The sequence below is a fragment of the Mesocricetus auratus genome, unplaced genomic scaffold (genome assembly GCF_017639785.1).
Source record: "Mesocricetus auratus isolate SY011 unplaced genomic scaffold, BCM_Maur_2.0 Super-Scaffold_100026, whole genome shotgun sequence".
Taxonomy (NCBI): domain Eukaryota; kingdom Metazoa; phylum Chordata; class Mammalia; order Rodentia; family Cricetidae; genus Mesocricetus; species Mesocricetus auratus.
The window spans coordinates 26956029-26975072 of NW_024429207.1; positions in this window are offsets into that span (position 1 = coordinate 26956029).

The following is a 19044-nucleotide window of genomic DNA, read 5'->3' on the forward strand; positions in this document are numbered from 1 at the left end:
GGGACCCTGGGCCCCAAGGGTTTGAGTACCAGGGTACACTGTCTAGGGACCCTTCTTGAACTCTGGCTCTCAAGCACTTACATTGTAGGACCACACACTTTTTAAAAATTATTTAGATGTGGGATGTCCTGCTGTACCCTGCAAATATGTGTTGCTTTTTTTTTTGGTTGATGAATAAAGCTGTTTTAGCCAATGGCCAGACAAAACAGAGTCAGGCAGGAAATCCAACCGGAGATACAGAGAGAAAGAAGGTGGAGTCAGGGAGACGCCACACAGCCGTTGGGAAGCGAGATGTGAAGTAACAAGCCGTGAGCCTCACAGTAAAACCTAAACTAATAGAAATAGGTTAATTTAATTGTGAGAGCCAGTCAGTAATATGCTTGAGCCATTAGCCAAACAATTACAGTTAATATTAAGCCTCAGAGTGGCTATTCGGGAACTGGCGGGCAGGAGAGAAACCTCCATTTACAGTTTTGTGTCCATGGTCTATATCTACCAATATTCATCATATTAGAAATGAAAGCTGAAAACTCTAAAGCATGCATTTTCCTAATTCATTTCATCTGACAATAATAAGTTCATTATACGTTAACATAGATGTTAATGACAAATGGCAATTTCAGAGGTGAAAAGCAGACAGAGCTTTAGGAGTCTGTCAAGGTCTGTGTTGACAGAGGACAGCAGAAATTTTTATTGCCTCTGCATCCAATCTGCTAGACTGATTGTTCTGAGTGGAGAAAAATTAGCCTGACACTAACATATAATAATAAAGAGACATTTATAGCAATTTCAAAAATATGTCCTCTTTGCCACTATTATACTGCAGGCTTGGTGTCAGAATCAGAATCACAATTTAGGCTTCTGGCTGACCGTGGTGGTACACACGTGTAACCCTAGCACTGGGGATGTGGAGGCAGGAAGGCTGGCCTGAGCTACGTATTTGAAATCCTATCTCAAAACAAAATAGAAAACAAATAAGTTGCTGCTGGATGGGGGTTTATTGTGCCGTAGCCACAAAATGTTTGAGAAAATCCCCTTTAAAAAGAGAGAAGGAGCCGGGCGTTGGTGGCACACGCCTTTAATCCCAGCACTCGGGAGGCAGAGGCAGTCGGATCACTGTGAGTTCCAGACCAGCCTGGTCTACCGAGCGAGTTCCAGGACAGGCTCCAAAACGATACAGAGAAACCCTGTCTCAAAGAGAGAGAGAGAGAGAGAGAGAGAGAGAGACAGAGAGAGAGAGAGAGAGAGAGAGAGAGAGAGAGAGAGAGAGAGAGAGAGAGAGAGAGAGAGAGAGAGAGAGAGAGAGAAGGGCTATCTTTGTTCGTAGCGGTGGTGGTTTTAGACTACGTTCAGTTGGCCCTTTGTGTTTCGTCTCTGGAAGGAGTGGGTCATGGAATAAACTCATTTCTTTGTGACCAGAAGGAAAAAAGAAAATTGTGATCCCACAATTCCCATTTAGGGGCAGACCCCAGTAACTTTATTCCCTCCCGTGGGGTTCCTCTCAATACCCCACAGACACAACTGAGGCTTGGGGGCATCCCCTAGGAGACCTTCAGATCCCAGATCTAGCTGCAGTAAGCTGCTCTCTCATGATCATTCTCCTACTTACAGTCAGTTAGTGCGGAAAGACAGTGTAAGAGAGCCACAGCTGCTGCTGTCAAGATCTCAGCCCCCAGGACATCCAATGCACAGCCTTTAGGAAAAATGTGCAGTGACAATACTCACCATCAGACAGCAGCGGTGTCAACCGGATAGAAACCAGCACATTTCAAGGCCCTGCTCCAAACCTGTCCCCTCAGGTTCATTCCAAACTGTCAGCCCTTCTAACATGGATCTGCTTTGGCCTGGAGGGGGTCCCTGGGTTTTCATGGCCTAAGTCTTCTGCTCTGGAATGGCCCTCCTGTTTCTTTAAAGAGATAAGAGGAGCGATCCTCTTTGTCAGCGGTTGCTGAAACAGAAACATTTTAGTGCGGAGTCCAGGTTCAGAAAGAAGAATGTAAATGAAGCCTCCTAGAAGAGCATAGAACCTTGGGGTGGGGGAGGGAGGGCAAGGGTAGGTGTGTGGAGGGGGGCGTGTAAACACAGCACCTGGCTTCAGGTATCTAGAGGACCAAGGCGGTTAAACCTCAGCCTCATTCTGATTATTGGTAAAGCAGGCCCTTTCCTCTTGAAAACTCAAAACCTCAGTCTCCATTATTCCTTTGCTTTTCAAGGGAAGTACTACTTCTCTGGACTCCTCCTGTGCTGGTGAAATATTTAAAAGCCGTCTCTATGGGCCTGGAACATGGGTGGCAGGTAAGGTGCTTGCTGCCAAGCCTCTGAGTTATATCCATGGGACCTACAAGATGGAAGGAGAGATCAGACTCCCACAAATACTCAGTCCTCTGACCTTCATGCATGACAAATAGATAAAAATGTAATACAGCAAAAACCAGACTTCAGTACTTTCCTATTCTTTGACACATTGCTCCCCTAAAAGAAACTCAAGCTGAGCTTTCCTAAGTGTCTGAAGGGAGCAAGCGCGTCCTGTGTGAAGCCCTGGGGTTTCCCTCTGCAGTGAGTAGACACAGGGCAAACGTGTTTCTTCCAGATGGCTCGGGCTCCAGGGATGCATTTTTGGTCTCTGCCTCTGTCAAACTCAGTATTTCGCTGTTAATGGCCCAGAAGAGGGTAGAGCTGAGGTACTAGCACAAGCATGCTGATAAATCCTTTTCTGGGACAAGTGCATCTTTTCTGGGACAAGTGTGTGGCTGACTTCTTCCAATTCCAGGCACGTGTGCTACCTGTGCTGTGCGCTCCCCACGGGGAGCTAGCTGGATGCACAGCTCCCAAGCACCTTAATGAGAAGAACACAACTGTGGGCAGCCATATTGTGAGTGTCTGTGAACTGTGGAGCTTAATTGAGCTGCAGATAATGCTTACTTTGTGTGGAAAGAATACAGATTAATGGTTGTTTGATTGTCTTTAGATGGTCCCCCCCCCATCTCTTGCAATGCTTTTGCAGCGGTTACAATTACACAAAGCCACAAAATCATATATACAAACTTCCAAGAAACTCAGGATTTGATACCGGAGCAGCATTGTGTCGTAGAGTACCATTTGGAGGCAGTGAAACTGCATCTACTCTCTGAAGACCCCTCCCTTCATTCAGCAAACAATGTTTTTCCCAGAAACTGGGTAATAAATTCCCAAGTGGTATCAATTCTACTTTTAAAAATGTCTTTTATTAAATTTACTCTTATTTCTTAAGTGTGTGTGTGTGTGTGTGTGTGTGTGTGTGTGTGTGTATACCTCATGCAAAGTGATCTAACATTGAACTATGTCACTAAGCCTGTGGATTATTTTAAAAGACAGGAGTCCTGTTATGCTGCTTATAAAGCAAACTCTACCACCTCAACCTCCTGAATAGTGTACAGAGAGGCATAGCCTCAACTTGGTGCTCCCATGTCAAATATGCTCACCAGAACCAGACTGAAATTGAACTGGGGCAAATGAAAACTTTTTGGACTAATCCACAAGGTTCGGGAGTTTTCTGAAAGTAAAAAAGAAAATTATCTTTACAATTATTATTATTGTTTAAATCACTCCCACCCAGCAAGCTATGATCCCTACATTCTATAATACCAACTGACTTGATAAAATAAGTCACTAGTGCAATAGTAACACAAATATTATGTAAGCAACTAACATTTTCTGGCTGGATTTAAGGCCTACCCCACGAGTAGAACCCATACCTGTCACTATTAGTTGGACCAACAACCTGTGACTAGGTGTATCATAGGTCCTAGGTGAGAACTTACTGCTATCCTTTTGCTTGATGGATGTAGTAGTAAGATGGCTGCTAATAACTTATCGTTATACCTGCAGATCAATGTATCTCTCAACCCGCACCAAAGAAGCTTCTTAAATAGATGATAACTGGCACAGAGACCCTCAATGAGTAGAGAATTAAGAAACTGTGGGGGTGCTGGGCCCTTCGTGGGACTTACATGTCACACCCCTCTCTCCAAGGCTCAAGGATCTTTGAGGAAGAGGGGCAGAAAGCTTGTAAGAGCCAGAGATGGTGGATAATGCCACAGAAACAGTGTTATTTGAACGAAACAGGGCAGTGACACGTATGAACTCCCAGTGCTTACGGCAATGTGCATAAGACCTGCACAGGCTCAAGACAGGCAAAACCCCTAATAGGGGAGGGGGGACACCAATCTTACCTCTAGCTGAGGAGCTACTGGCATTTGACAGCTGATGGGGGAAAGTTAGTTCTATTTAATTACCTCTGGTAGACTGGCCACACTCCAGGGATAGTAGGGCAATACGAATTGGACTTGATGGGGAAAAAAAGTGAAAAAAGAAAAAAAAACTCTCAAAGTTGGGTGGGTAGGGAAGTGTGTATGGAGAAGGTAGATATGGGAATTGGGAGAGGTGGCTAAATATCATCAAAATATACACATAAAGTTCTCAGAGAACTAAAAGAAATAAAGAAAAAATGTCTTAACAAAACTAAAGATGAATTCTTCAATATTATTTACTCACCCCACCTGCCCACCCTCTGTTTTTCCAAAATGTTGTTTTTCATATTTTTATGTATTTGACAGATATTTTGAGTTTGAAAACTCATAGACACTTACCTCAACTTCCAGTTTTAAGTCTGGAACTGGGAAGAGAGTCTAATCTGCTCACACTCATATGAAACTTGGTCATAAGTCTCGACAGCTACATCAATGAAAAATTCCCACACCAAAGGCTCAGGGATCATTGCAGAAAGATTGTAAGAGCCCTAGGAGCAGAAAGTTTGCTGTGAGATTATGTTTCCTAGTAATATCAAATATGATACTTATAAAGTCTCACTAACACAATGCTGCGAACATGAGTTGAACAAGGAGGACATCGATGAACATGTCAAACTGGGTGGGCAAAAAGCTCCTGATAGCTGAGTGTTGGTGGCGCTCACCTTTAATCCCAGCACTCAGGAGGCAGAGACAGGTGGATCTCTGTGAATTCGAGTTCCAGGACAACCTTCAAAACAATACATAGAAACCCTGTCTCGAAAAAAAAAAAACCAAAAAGAAAAAAAAAAGCTCTTGAGGTTTCACCCCTACACAAAAATCTACAGGTTTATTAGAGTTCTCTGGAAGGACAGAACTTAAGGAAGGAATCATCTAGCTTTCATCAATTTATCAATGTATATATTATTTCTCTCTATATATTCCCTTCATATATATCTATATATACATATACACATATATGTGTACACACACAACACATACATATCCTTTTGACTGCATATAAAGTTGTACGTATAATTTCAGGCCTGACCAGTTAGCACTGGACAGTCAGTTGGTATACTGTTCCCCGGAGAGGACCCCTCTTTCACTCCCAGCTTTCCTTAACTGCCTGTTGTGATGGTTGTTCTGGGTCGTCACTTTAACTACATTTGGAGTTAACTAACAACCAAGTGGCAGGGCACACCTGTGAGGGATTGTTTTCTGAAATCATTTGGAGTGTTAAGTCCCACTTTAATCAAGATGTTTTGAGGTGGGGAACTCTATCTTTAATCTGGGCCACGCCTTCTGCTGGCAGCCTCTGTAAAGGACATGGAAGAAGGAAGCTCCCTTTCTCTGCCTGTTTGCCCTCACTCTGGCTGGCAAATTCATTCCTTCACTAGCATTAGATCCTGCTTCTTTGGAATTCTCACCTATACTGAAGACCAGATGAGACATCCAGTCTCAACTATAGGATTCTTGGACATTCTGTTAGTAGACAGCCATTGCTGGACCAGCTGGATCACAGTCTATGAGTGATTCTAATAAATCCCCTTTACACACACACACACACACACACACACACACACTGTATTATATGTTGTAAGTTATATATATGTATATGTTATGCTTAGGAATAGATATGTATATACAAATACATACATGCATGCAATAAACATCAATGAAAAAAGAGTTCATGAAGAAGAGCAGGGAGGGATATACAGGAAAGGGAGAAATGTAATTAAATGACAATCTCAGAAACAACAACAACAATACCCTAAAAATTTGGTAGTAAACACATTTTGCAGCCTTGTACTTGAGACCATTCCTTTCTGGAAACTGCGTTCTCAGCCCAGGGAGGGATGCTCCTGGGTGGTCCTCTCAGAACCATCTCAGTAAAGAATTCTGGAAAAGGTGCATACAGATACAAGCAGAATACCTGGTGTGGAATGTGTCCACCCAGTGCATCCGCACAGTTCCCATGGACACAATTGCCTTCAACATCTTCCTCTACAAATGTTTTTATGTATGAGGTTTTAGGGTTTTAATTAAGGTCATGTGGAGATACAATGAATTTGTGCAGGACATGGGAACACCCAATGTCGACATTGATCAAGAAGGGAATTTGGAATGCTAACAAGGGTGAGAGGGAACACAGAAATGCATGGAACCCTGCTCAATTTCTAGAAAATAGTTAGGGTACATAATGTTCCCATACCTCAGATGTTTTTCTGCAGGCAAACAATGTTGCTGTGTTTTATGCAACCTTGAACATGCAGTCCTAGGGAGCAGGCCTCTCTGCTGAAGTTGTAATAATAAAAAATGAGCCTTGTTGTGCCAATTGGACTCAAGTGCTCTGCTACCTCGAGTCCACTGGTTTCTACTTCAGTTTTCCCAGCATTCATCAGGAGAGGCCACTAGGCAAGCCTCTCACAGCTAGTGCCAAATGTGGGGCCCTCACATGGTGGAGATGCCCCAGAGAATGTCAGGGGTGTAGGGTACTCTCCAAGATGCTGGGGACACAAATATGGAACAAAATGAAACTAAGTAGGAAGATTATTTACATTCACTTCCTGCAGTGTATGCTTTGTAGGTCTGGAGTATGCATATCCAAGGAAGATTTTAAGATACCACACAAATCTATAAAGAAACTGTGTTATTGGCTCCCTTCCCAGGGCACCATGAGAGCTAAGGAGTGGCAGGAGGTATTGAAAGTCTCTTGTAGGTTGCATCTGCAAGGGGGAGCATTATGTGTATAAGTCTTCTCTCTGTGATTTTTTGCACTTTGGTATTCAGCTGTTATAAAGGGCTCCTTCCATGTTGGTACAAGGAGGAAGCATGGGACAACAGTCCTCCAGAGGGGAAATGAGGAGTTATAGAGGAGCCTTGAGCCTTTGGATGCTCCTGTCCCCAATCCCCTGAGTCTCTTGATGATGCTTTCAGCCACCCATCCCTCTGTATCCCTACAAGTCATCACTTCGGCATTAGCCGCATGATTTGGTGAGTTCACCAGGAAGGAATCGAGGCATAGCTAACAGTGCTTCTTTGTAGCCCCCGTGCATTCCTTTACCCGGCGTTGATCATAAGCTTCCTGAGTGAGGAGCACATGGAAAATATGAGCCTGTTCTCTATGGGACACGCAGGGAATTCAAACAACCCATCTCTCCTAACAGAACTACATCAACATATACTGGGGGTTGTTGAGAGGAATAGATGAAACTCAGAGCCTAAGATCTCATGCCCGGGACAAGCAGGCCAAGACTTGTTTAAAACATGGATAGAAATTCCCTCTATCAGGACTTCGTGACATGAAGAAACTGTTTCTCAATCTGCTCTCAGAAAGCTGGTACTAGAAATGGTAGACAGGGACAATGCTTAGCACAGGGAAAAGCATAACTATGGTCTGGTCCCTTTTCTACAGGAACCATGCTACTTTCTTTCTCCTCAAGCCAGTTCTCTGGTTTGGGCACCACTGAGCACATGTTTCCCTGTTGCTTGACATCCAATGGCACTTTGGGTGGAAACACAGAGACCGCCTAGCTGGTTTTAATGACCAATCCAATCTTTTTGCACATCCCTACTGAAGCTGCAATGTTACTTCTGCTTGGCCCTGGCCTTGCTGTAAACCTTCTGCAGATTTTAAAACTGGCCTGTGCTGTTAATAAAGCCACTAACCTCACAGCTCAAATGCTAGGAGCATTAAATAAAACACTAACAGAAGTTAGAACAGCTTTATTACAAAGTTGGCTGGCACTAGATTATCCTTTATTAAAGGAGCATCAGGGAGCCCAACTCCTCTCTGGCTTATATTGTTTGAACTTATCTGACTACTGTCAACAAATTAACATTCAACTGAAACAGTTATTAGACACTGTTTGACATCTTTCACAATCACAGCTGTGGCTGCCCTAGTTTGGATGGCTCTCCCCATCCCTTGGAACTCTAATGCTAATAGCTCTGATTGGTAGCTGATTCCCTGTTCTTCCTACCTGTGTCCAGAGTTCTGTTGCCAGCCATATTACCCCTATACATAATCGGATGCTTCTGAAGGTATTAAAAAGCAAAGAGGGGCCAGGCAGTGGTGGCACATGCCTTTAATGCCAGCACTTGGGAGGCACAGGCAAGTAAATCTCAGGGAGTTTGAGGCCAACCTGGTCTCCAGAATAAATTCCAAAACAGCCTTGGGTACACAAAGAAATCCTGTCTCAAAAAACCAATAAATTAATAAATACATAAAAATAAAATAGAAAAGAGAGGTGTATTATGTGAAGGCATAATGAATTTGTGATATTGGCATGGAAACAGCCTATGCCATTTGAAGGCAAGGATGTAATTATTTCACTAGACCCAAGATACATGATAAATGGGTGCTTATTGGGGAACAATTACACAGAAAAACACAAAGAACATGGGAGCGTTTTCTCTGCCCTTCCTACCAGATCGGCGGACCCACCAGAAAAAACCTGCTCAAGCAAGACCTCACCTTATGACCTATGCTTCCTTCTTTCTGCTTCCGAAGCCATGCCTAAAGGGGTGTGGTCACCGTTACAGACAAGACAGCTACAGTCATTTCTCATGAAGGAAATCTAGAATGCTAACAATTGTGAGAAGGAACACAGGAATGACAATGACTTCCTCAGTTTCTGAATAACCGTTAGAGTATGATGTTCCCACACCTCAAGATATTTTTCTGAAGGCAAATAATATTGTTGTGCTTTATTCAACCTTGAATATACTGGTCTGTGAGCCAGGCTTCTCTGCTCTAACTGTAAACTCGTAACTCTGCTATCAAAAGAGGTATAATAATAAAAATAAGCCTTCTTGTTCAAATTGTATTCAACTGCTCCCCTGCCTTGGGTCCTTGATTAATCAGGAGAAACAACATGGTCAACCAATCATGAGCAATGGCCTCCAACTGTATAGATAGATAGATAGATAGATAGATAGATAGATAGATTGATAAACTGAATATTATGTTTAATGTTAGCCCCTCTGGGGACTTTGGTGTTCATTGGTAAACAGATGTGTCCTGACTATAACCCAAATCTGGTTCCTTCTTCCCATCATTCTGTGTCTTCTGGGATTTGCTGCTGCGTAAGAACAGAAATGACAGCTTTGGCTGAGTCCAGGATGCCTCCACTTGTCACTACAGAGGACACTCAAACAGAAAGCAAAACAATGACGCAATAAGGGAAGGAAAACTGGTAGGAGAAAAGCCCTCTGTCCTAAGTATATATACCCTCTTTCTTTTGTTCTAGGTAATTGTTTTCTTAGAGGGGTCTGGAACAACGGCGCTGAAGAAGACACGTGTGATTGAAATTAACTGTTATCTTCAGGATGCCACTGGATTGCACACGGGATAATGAATTAAATGAAGTAGAAAGCATGGCCTGAACTGGAAATGTGCTTTCTGCCTAATGTAATTAATCTCTATTGAAACAGCTAAGCCATTTAATTTGTGTTGCATGAATAATGAAATGAAAGGGGCTCATGTGAATTAACTTCTTAACCAGCAGAGAAGATGCAACTGCCACACTGAACGGATGAGGATTTTCCCAAGAACTTCTTAGATCTCTGGTCATTACTGTCCCTTATGTTGTTGGATGATTCTGCGCCTTAGTTTTCTAGTCTATCTATAACTTTGGAAAGTCTCCTTCCCAAGGACATCTAAGACTCTTAAAAGCTGTGTGCAACGGCCTAGAAAGAACCTAGCCACATAGTGTTTCCCCACAGCTGCCTTCCTCTCAATATTCAGAAATGATGCAGTAGAGGAGTTGCCCATCCATATTTATTCACTGGAACAGCATCTTTGAGACCACCATGATCCTTAACACTGCCGTGATAGACTGACCTCGGAAGAAGGCATGCCAGGAAAGTTCCAACCTCCTTATTAATCATATGAAGCATGAAAATTCACTCCCACCTTTTAAATTCCTTTAACATTTAACAGAGCTCTACTAAAGATTTATGATAGTGTGTTTTCACAGTGAAAAACATAGCCTATGATGAATACCCTAAAGTGTATCTACTGCGGCCCTGAGACAGCATCTCCCTGCAAACTCCCCTCTCCTTCACCTCTTTCATCCTGCAGGCATCACTCTCATCAAACCCCTTGTCCAAATACTTAGACAGAGGTAGAAGCGTGAGGGCTTAAGTATTTCTCAAAAGCAGCCAACATTTCTGTGGGACAGCCCAGTCTAAACTCACATTTAGAAAGTTCCTTTAAAAAGTCTGTCTGTTGAAGACACTGAGTTTGAGAAATGAATGTAACTTATATAGGCATGTGCCCCTTTATATAACCTTGTCTTTGTCATCCATCTCTGGTCTCATCTTTTCCTCCTGCCATTGCTGGAACAAATGTTCTCGCCGCTGAGTCAGGGCACTGGGTTACTGAAATAGCATCCCAAGATGGAAGCGAGAGAGGATGGACTTAAAAGAGGACAGGGAAGAGAGAGAGGCTTATTGGTTTCTATGCACAAGTCAATTATAATTCAGTAGTTCAAGCCAGCCAGTCACGGGAGGTAAATAGAAAAGGCAACTCTCACTGGTACAATATCCTATTGATTGTGCAGGTTGCTCTTCTGCAATGTAGAAGGGCATGTATCTACACCCTGTATTGCCCAATAACCCCCAAAGACTTGACAGCAGCTCTCATCCTTGGTCATCCAAGTTTCTGCTGCAAAATGTATTCTTAATTGAGTCACACATATATACATGTGTGTGCATGTAAACTCAGACACACACACAACCTTTCTGTCACATGCTAGCTGCTATCAAGCTACATGCCAGCTTGTTTATTTATTTATGTAAATATATAGACGTATTTTTGAAAGTCCGTATGTTTAGAAATCTGGACCCTGAGTGCATAGCAAGGGCACTGCAGGTCTGTACAAGCCACAGTTCCTCTCCTTTCACTCATTTGTAGCTTACCAATGATTTATGAACCTACTTATTTTCATCCAAGTTGCTTGGAAGATGTTTCTAATTCAGGATAACCAATGGAGTTTTGTATGGAATAGTTCCATAGATGTTACAGACGAGGTAAAAGTATTATACCTGTCTTAAATGGTTTGGTTGACATTATAAAGCATCCAGAAGTATCAATTATTTTTGAAAGGTCCTTGGAAAAACTAGGACTCTTTATTTGAAATTGTGCGATCACTCTTGTAACTACAGTCCAACAGTATTCAACGTTAACTGTTATCATCTCAAGTGTAAGGGAAGAAAATACAGCCTACGTATGGAAGCCTAGACATGGGTCTCTCACATACAGTTCCAAGCAATTCTGGTGAGCTCCAAGCTGTTAAACAAGATATGGCAATGTTTGCTTCTGCAGCTTGTTGCTATCCAAGTATCAGTGAAATGGGTACGGGTGCAGACATTTGGGTGACATTTAACATAGAGTTTACTCCTCAAACTTCAGCCACATAGGAGGGGAGACCTAGTTGTTAGGTTAATTATAAAACTAAGAAAGAATTTCAGTAATGTTGCTAGCACAAGTTACACCATTTATACGGGTTAAATGGTAGCTTTATTGTTATTTACGTGATTAAAAAATCTCTGAATAGGTTGGTATATGTTAAGTTCAAGACAGAACACTATGTGAACTGTATGTACTTCAGGAAATTCTTGTCTAGTGAATTCGTTGTTAGCTTTTGTTTCAAAACTAATGGTCATTCTATAGTGGAGTGATGACCTTTATACGACCAATGGATGACCTCTAGGGGGGGCATAACTCACCTGTGCCAGGACTGGCTGCCTGTCATCCTCATGAAAGCAAAGGAAGAGATGCATTCTGGCCTCCCACTCTGAGTCTTTGTATCTGGCCTAGAGCCAGAGGCAATAACCATGAATTTCTGCTTAGATATGAGTGCAGTGTTTACAAGGTCAGACACATAGCACAGCACTTTGACATTATGTAACACAACTTTTGTCGTGTTAATGGCCTCATTCATATGCTGATAACATTTCTGTTGCAAGTGTCAGAGGGATGCCTTTAAATTAATATAAAAGGCATCTGTAAATTTTAATTTACTACAGCCTGATCAGTACAATGCATGTGCTGTTCTCAACATAAATTTAACCATGGCTGTTGCATTACACTGGTTGAGTAGATAATTAGGAAGCAGCCAGTGTCATTACTTTGACGTGGAATACATATGCATTCTGTTTTTAGCCATACTTATTCTGACAGTTCAGAGAGTAAATTTATGTACAGTTTTCCTAGTGATAGGTGCAGCAACGTTGTATGGCAGGAACAAAGATCACAGGTGACTTTCTGCTTCCACTCCATCTTACCAATGAGAAAGTCGCTGTGAAGAAGGATGGGATTTCATTCATAGCCATGCAGATCCTGAGAAAGAGGATGGCGATGGACCCCCAGCTTCTTATCACTTATGTGATATCCACACAGGGAGAGATGGGGTAACATTCTACATGAGAGAGCTCTACAGGCTTGGCTGTCTTATCCACTCACACTTTCTTTTGATTAAAGAATAATATTCTGTCAATTTTGCTGTACACTGTGGCCATTAATAAAGGGCTTTTGAACAGCAATTTCTTTTTTATACCTTCTAGGCTATATTCATATCTCATAGAGCATTCATCACAATGAGTTATTATTTCCAGCATGTTTCCACGTCATCGAAATCTGAAAAGCAACCTCACTAGACTCCTCCCTTCAACTCCATTGCATAGGTCTCTCCTAGACAAGGCAGCATGATACTGGTGGGCAAGCTAGGGTGAACAATAAAGAAGTCAAGGCTGGCACACTCCTGTGGACTCCTAAGAATTACTGTCGCTCCCCATAAAACTTCTCTGTGACCTTTGTTGACTTTTCCATTAAGCCTCTTCAACAAAACTTTTCTTCAAGAGCAAGCTTTCTGTGGCGCCATGATGGTAAGTCCTCGGTTTTAAAAAATCCAAAGAGGTGGGAGAGAAGGAGAAGAAAGAGGAGGAGAAGGAGGAGGAGATGGAGGAGGAGGAGGAGGAATTAGAACTCTGAACACCATCTCAAATCCTGAGTCACACTCTCTGCACTCAATGGCTTCACTCCAGGTGCTGCTTAGACACGTCAAAATGTGTGACCCAGACTCCTGGAAAAAAAATCGATGCCTGCCCGCCTTGCGGACCAGCCTCCTGCCTTGTGTATCATTTCACCATTTGTCATTCTGTAAATGAACAGCATAGCTTGCGCATTGTGCTGCTGGTTTATAAGCAAGGTGACACTAATTTCTCACTTTTCTCTTTGTCCTGCTGTGACTAGCACTTACTGAATAGATTAGCTGTTCACTGTGGTAAGTGACAGCATAGTGAGATGGGAAGCCCCACACATTACATTCTTCCTGCATACACATTTTTCTCAAAAAAAAGCAAAAGAAATGCATTTTAACTTTTTTGTAATCCTGCTTTCTTAAATTGCCAGACCTGACTACAAGTTCGTGAGAACCCTAAAGAGACTATTGTATGCCTACCTTTCCTATCCCATACACTACTCTCTTCCACAGTCTACTCTAGGCTTCAGATCTGGGTTCAAATGTTCCTTGGCTGAGCATTGGTTTAAAGAAGGGTGTGTGGCCCTAGATAAATCCATTAGTGAGATACCATGTACATCAGAGAACCCAGGAATGTGCAGGCCTCAGAACTAGTGGAACACCAAGGAGCACGGACTGGCTCTTCAGCCTTGTACATAGAAAGGAGAAAGCAGGTGATCTTGGTGACCATCTTATGGCTTGGATAACAACCAGCCTCATCACAAGGCTGATTCTGTAGAAGGAAGAGTAGAGGTGAAGGAGATACTGAGTCCTAGATGGCCTCAATGGTGATAAATCAAAGCATTCCCAGGACATTCTTTGGCTATTGTAGTTGTTACATGGTATTGATTACTTGAGTCCTTTCATCTGTGCTCACTTGTACATGTGATCACAATATCCTGAGCATGTAGGCAACGCCATGCTTATCTCCTCTACCAAGGTCTATAATGATATGTCATACAACTAGACAATTAATGGGTGTTTTTGAGTGAATAGGTAAGCTTGAACTGCGTCCTCCCATTTCCCTAACTGACTAAACTAAACACACTCAGGGATTAATAGACTATAGAGTACGGCACATGGTGTCCTGAAGACCAGCTATACAATTGTGTGCTGAGTCCACACTGAGGGGCTGTGCTGTGCTGTCTGTGGGTAGTAGGGAAGATGAAAGGGATTCTGACTTTCTGTCTCCATGAAATAACCCAGGCACAGTTTTGGGTGCATTCATATGTTACCCTCAAGTGAGCCCAAACCACCTCCTGGTAAGACACCATGTACTGTGTGGGGTCAGTGAAGGTCAATCTCAGGGTTTCACTCATGCTCCCTAAGCCACAGTCGGGATCAGTTTTGGGGAACTTTACATGCTCATCCAGTCTTCCTAAAGGCCTGGAGAGAGAGGGTGACACCAAGTCTGAAGTTCCTAGTGTTCTTCTGCAGCAGGAACTCAGCATGTGCCACCATCTCAGGGTTATGGGATGGGAAAACACAATAGGAACATTGATCTCAGAGAAACAGTAACGTGTGGTGCTCACGGTGCTTTTTTCTTCCTTTACAGTTTAATTGGAGCTGGCTTGCAGCTTCCGTGACTGCCATGTGACCATGCAGGCAGCCGGCTCTCCAAGACTGTGTGCAGCCAACTCTTTCGGGTTGCTTCCCTTGACAAGGAGCTTGCTTTAATGGGAAACACTGTCACATCTATTCATATTCTTTCTGAGATCACTGAAGCAGATTTAGTTCAGCAACTCTCCTGCCCTCAGGCTGTCCATCCCAGATTTCCCTTCCGCATTTCCTTTGAGACCTAGAGAGCTTGTCCTGGAGACTTTCCCTCAACACCTGAATGAGCTTCTCAACACCAGGGTGTGGAACACCAGGCTTGTCTGCAGCTGCAGAGCTAGCTACTCTGCATTACAGGTGATGAAGGCCAAAACCTCGTCAGTCTCACCTTTGCACCCTGCCCTGTGAAAGCTGATGGTAGTGCAGTGTTGCAGGCCTTCCTGATCTACTGTTCAAAAGTAGGTTTGTATCTCGCTATGAATCTGTAATAATCATGCACCTGTTTGGGCATTCCATCCCATCTAACCCGGGGCTTGAGGACCAACTTAGAACTGGGCATCGAATCCATCTGATGGCAAGGGCAGAGGATAAGGATGGGCAAGGGAAGGAAGAGAGGAATCAATGGACGAAGGGAGGGGAAGATGGAGGGACTGAGGGAAAGGAAAAATGGAAAGAGGAGAGAGGAAGGGAGGGGAGAGAGAGGAAGGGAGATAGAGATGGAGGGAGAGGGAGGAAGGGAGGAAAAGAAGACAGGAAGAGAGACTGGTACATGTCCCTTTGACCTGTCATACTCCCTTTCAACTGCAATTTCAGCCTCTTCTAGCCCAGGTTTACTGCCAGGCCACCTCTCTGCACTCAGGCCCGGGCACAGACACCATTATCACTGCAACTAAAGTCACACTAGTCTGTGCTGTAGGGCTGTGCCACTAGGGGAATTCTTATGGCTGCTGAACACCTGATCCATGGCCTCCCTCCTGCCCTCATCAAGTTGTCCCCATTTCTAAGCCTGGATCTCCACCCTGGATCCCTGTTCCCTATCCTCAGGTATTTCATTCACTGACTGGAGTCCCACTGAGAGGCCCAGTGCACTGATTGGAGGGCACCCTCCGTCTTGTCTGTGTGGATGCCCCAGGAGTTGTGCATGCGCAGATGATGACTCTGATAAGATCGGCTGTTAGCCTTTATGTAGAGATTTTGTCTTCATCCCAGGTCTTGGCTAGTGTTCTGGATACTCTTATGTCAACTTGATGCAGCCTGAAGTTATCTAAAAAGAGGAGGGAACCTCAATTAAGAAAATACCTGACTTGTGAAGCAACCTTGTTTCTAATTTAAATTTAAAAATAAAAGAAAAAAAGCTGAAAAAGAAAAAAAAATACCTCCATAAGATTGGGCTGTCAGCAAGTCTGTAAGGCATTTTCTTAATTAGTGACTGATGTGGGAGGGCCCAGACCATTGTGGGTGGGACCATCCCTGGGCTGATGGTGGTCCTGGCTTCTATAAGAACACAGGATGAGCAAACCATGGGGAGCAAGCAGTAGGTAGTACCCCTCCATGGCCTCTGCAGCAGCTCCTGTCTCTAGGTTCCTGCCCTCTTTGAGGCTGTGCCTTGGCTTCCTTCAGTGGTGAACTATGATGTGGGAGTATAAGCCAAATAATTCCTTTCCTCCCCTAAGTTGCTTTTGGTCATGGTGTTTTGTCACAGCAATGGAAGCCCTGACTGAGACAGGAGGCTCTGGTCCCACAGAAGCTTGTGTCTGGTCTGTCTTCATTCAGAAATGTGCCAGGTGCTTTTTGTCCCTCCTAGAAAATGTTCATACATGCTGAAATGAACCTAAACCAAGAATAAGTGTCATTGCCCACCAGGGTGAGTTTTTTGGAGTTCCTCAGCCTACATCCCTGTTTAATCTTCAGTGGTTAGCTACTGTCCTCAGAGGAAAAAGGAATCAAAGAAATGAAATCAGAGAAAAATTCTAAAATCAATGGAAAGTAGATGCACTTAACAAGTAAAACTGGTAAGCCCTATCCAATTAAGAGAATTTCAAATCTACAAATGTAGAACAAATAAAGCAGATTTATATAGCTAGCATTTATATACATGTTTGCATACAGTTTTACATTTATACATATTTTCATATTATCTGTACTAATATGAAATTTGATTATATTTATGGCTTTGGGTGGGGAAGGACTCAATTTTCTTTAAGGGGCTGTTCCCTGGGAGATATGGGCAACATAAATATTGTTTATTTTTGTTTTTTGTAGGGGAGGTCACAAAGGTCAGGGTGGATCTGGAAAGACAAGGTAGTAAATGTGATTGGGTACATTATGTAAAACTCCCAAATCATCAATAAAAATATTATGTTGGAAAAAATTAAACATTCATACATGTACATATAGGCAGTACTAATAGGTCCTAGAAGGATTATTTTTTAAAAGATCGACAATTGATAAATGTGACCAGGTGAAGTTGAAAAGCGCTGTAAGCAAAGGACAGTGCCAACAGGACAAAACAGCAGCTTACAGAATATATAAAGATTTTTTTTTAACCAACTCCACATCTGACAGAGGACTGTTATATCCAAAACATAGAAAGAACTCAGTAAGCCAAATAATCCAATTAAAAATGAGGTACACATCTAGACAGAGAATTCTCAACAAAGGAATCTTAAATGCCTGAGAAACACTTAAAGAAATGTTCAACATCCTTAGCCATCAGAAAATGTAAATCAAAACTACTTTGAGATACCATCTTACAGCCCTTCAGAATGGCTAAAATCAAAACCACAAGTGACAGCTAATGCTGGAGAGAATGTGGAGCAAGGGAAAAGCTCCTTCATTGCTGGTGGGAGTGCAAACTTGTACGACCACTAGAGAAATCAATATGGTGGGTCCTCAGAAAATTGAGAATCAATCTACCTGAAGACCCAACTATACCTCCCTTGGGTATATACCCAAAGGATGCTCCATCCTATTTCAAGGACATTTGCAAAACTATGTTCATAGCAGCTTTATTCATAACAGCCAGAACTTGAAAACAACCAAGATGCTCCTCTTCTGAAGAATGAATAAAGAAAATGTGGTACATTTACACAATGGAGTTTTCGCTCACCTGCTAAAAACAATGACATCATGGAATTTGCAGGCAAATGGATGGAACTAGAAAAAGATCATTTGAGTGAGGTAACCCAGACACAGAAAAACAAACTTGGTATGTACTCACTTATAAGTGGATATTAGCTGTTAAGTAAAGGATAACCATGCTACAATCCACAGTCCCAGAGAGGCTAAGTAACAAGGAGGGCTCCAGGGATCTTCCTGGGAAGAGGAAATAGGGTGGACAGGAAGCAGTTGGGGATAGGAACATGAGTGACCAGGTTGTGGAGGGGGCAGAGACAAGGAGAGTACTGGGAGAGAAGGTATGTGGGGAAGAGTTCTAGGATGAGAGGTAAGAGGAATTGCAGAAGGGATGTCATGTATGAGGGAAGAATGGAGTAAAGTCATGGAGTTGGGAGGTACTGAGAGATGTTAGTCGATAGGAGTAACTGCAGGGAGAGAGGAAAGCATAAATATGATCAAGACATATTGCATATACATATGAAATTTTAATGCTTGATGCATAGGAAGAAAATCAGAATAGAGGGAAAGTATAAAAGAAATTTTCACAGCACATGAAAGGCAGCTTGTGCTGTAGTTTCCCTCCTGGTGTTGTGATAATGCACCTCAACCAAAAGCATCTTTGAGAGAAAGGTTTATTTCAGCTCGTAATTCCAGCTTGGCCCAACATTGTGGGGAAGTCAAGGCAGGGAATCCAAACAGTTGGTCACATGACAGCCACAGTCAAGGGCAGAGAAAAATGAAAGCGTGCTCACCTGCTGGCTTGGTTGCTTGTGGCTTGATTTCTCCATTCTTATGCACTTCAGAACACTCTGCCTAGGGAACAGCTATGCCCACCATGGAATGAGTCTCCCCACATCCATTTAATTAAGACCAGGCATCAGAGTGATGTAGATGATCCCTCACTGAGACTCTGCTCTTGGTTGATTCTATGTTGTGCCAGGATGATAATAAAAACCAGCCATCACAGGCTGGTTGTAGCTCAAAGCCTGGATCATGCTGGGTTCTAACACTGGCACTGCAGAAGTAAATAAACACATATAAAAAAGCCAACAAACACATGTGATGAAGGAGTCACCTCT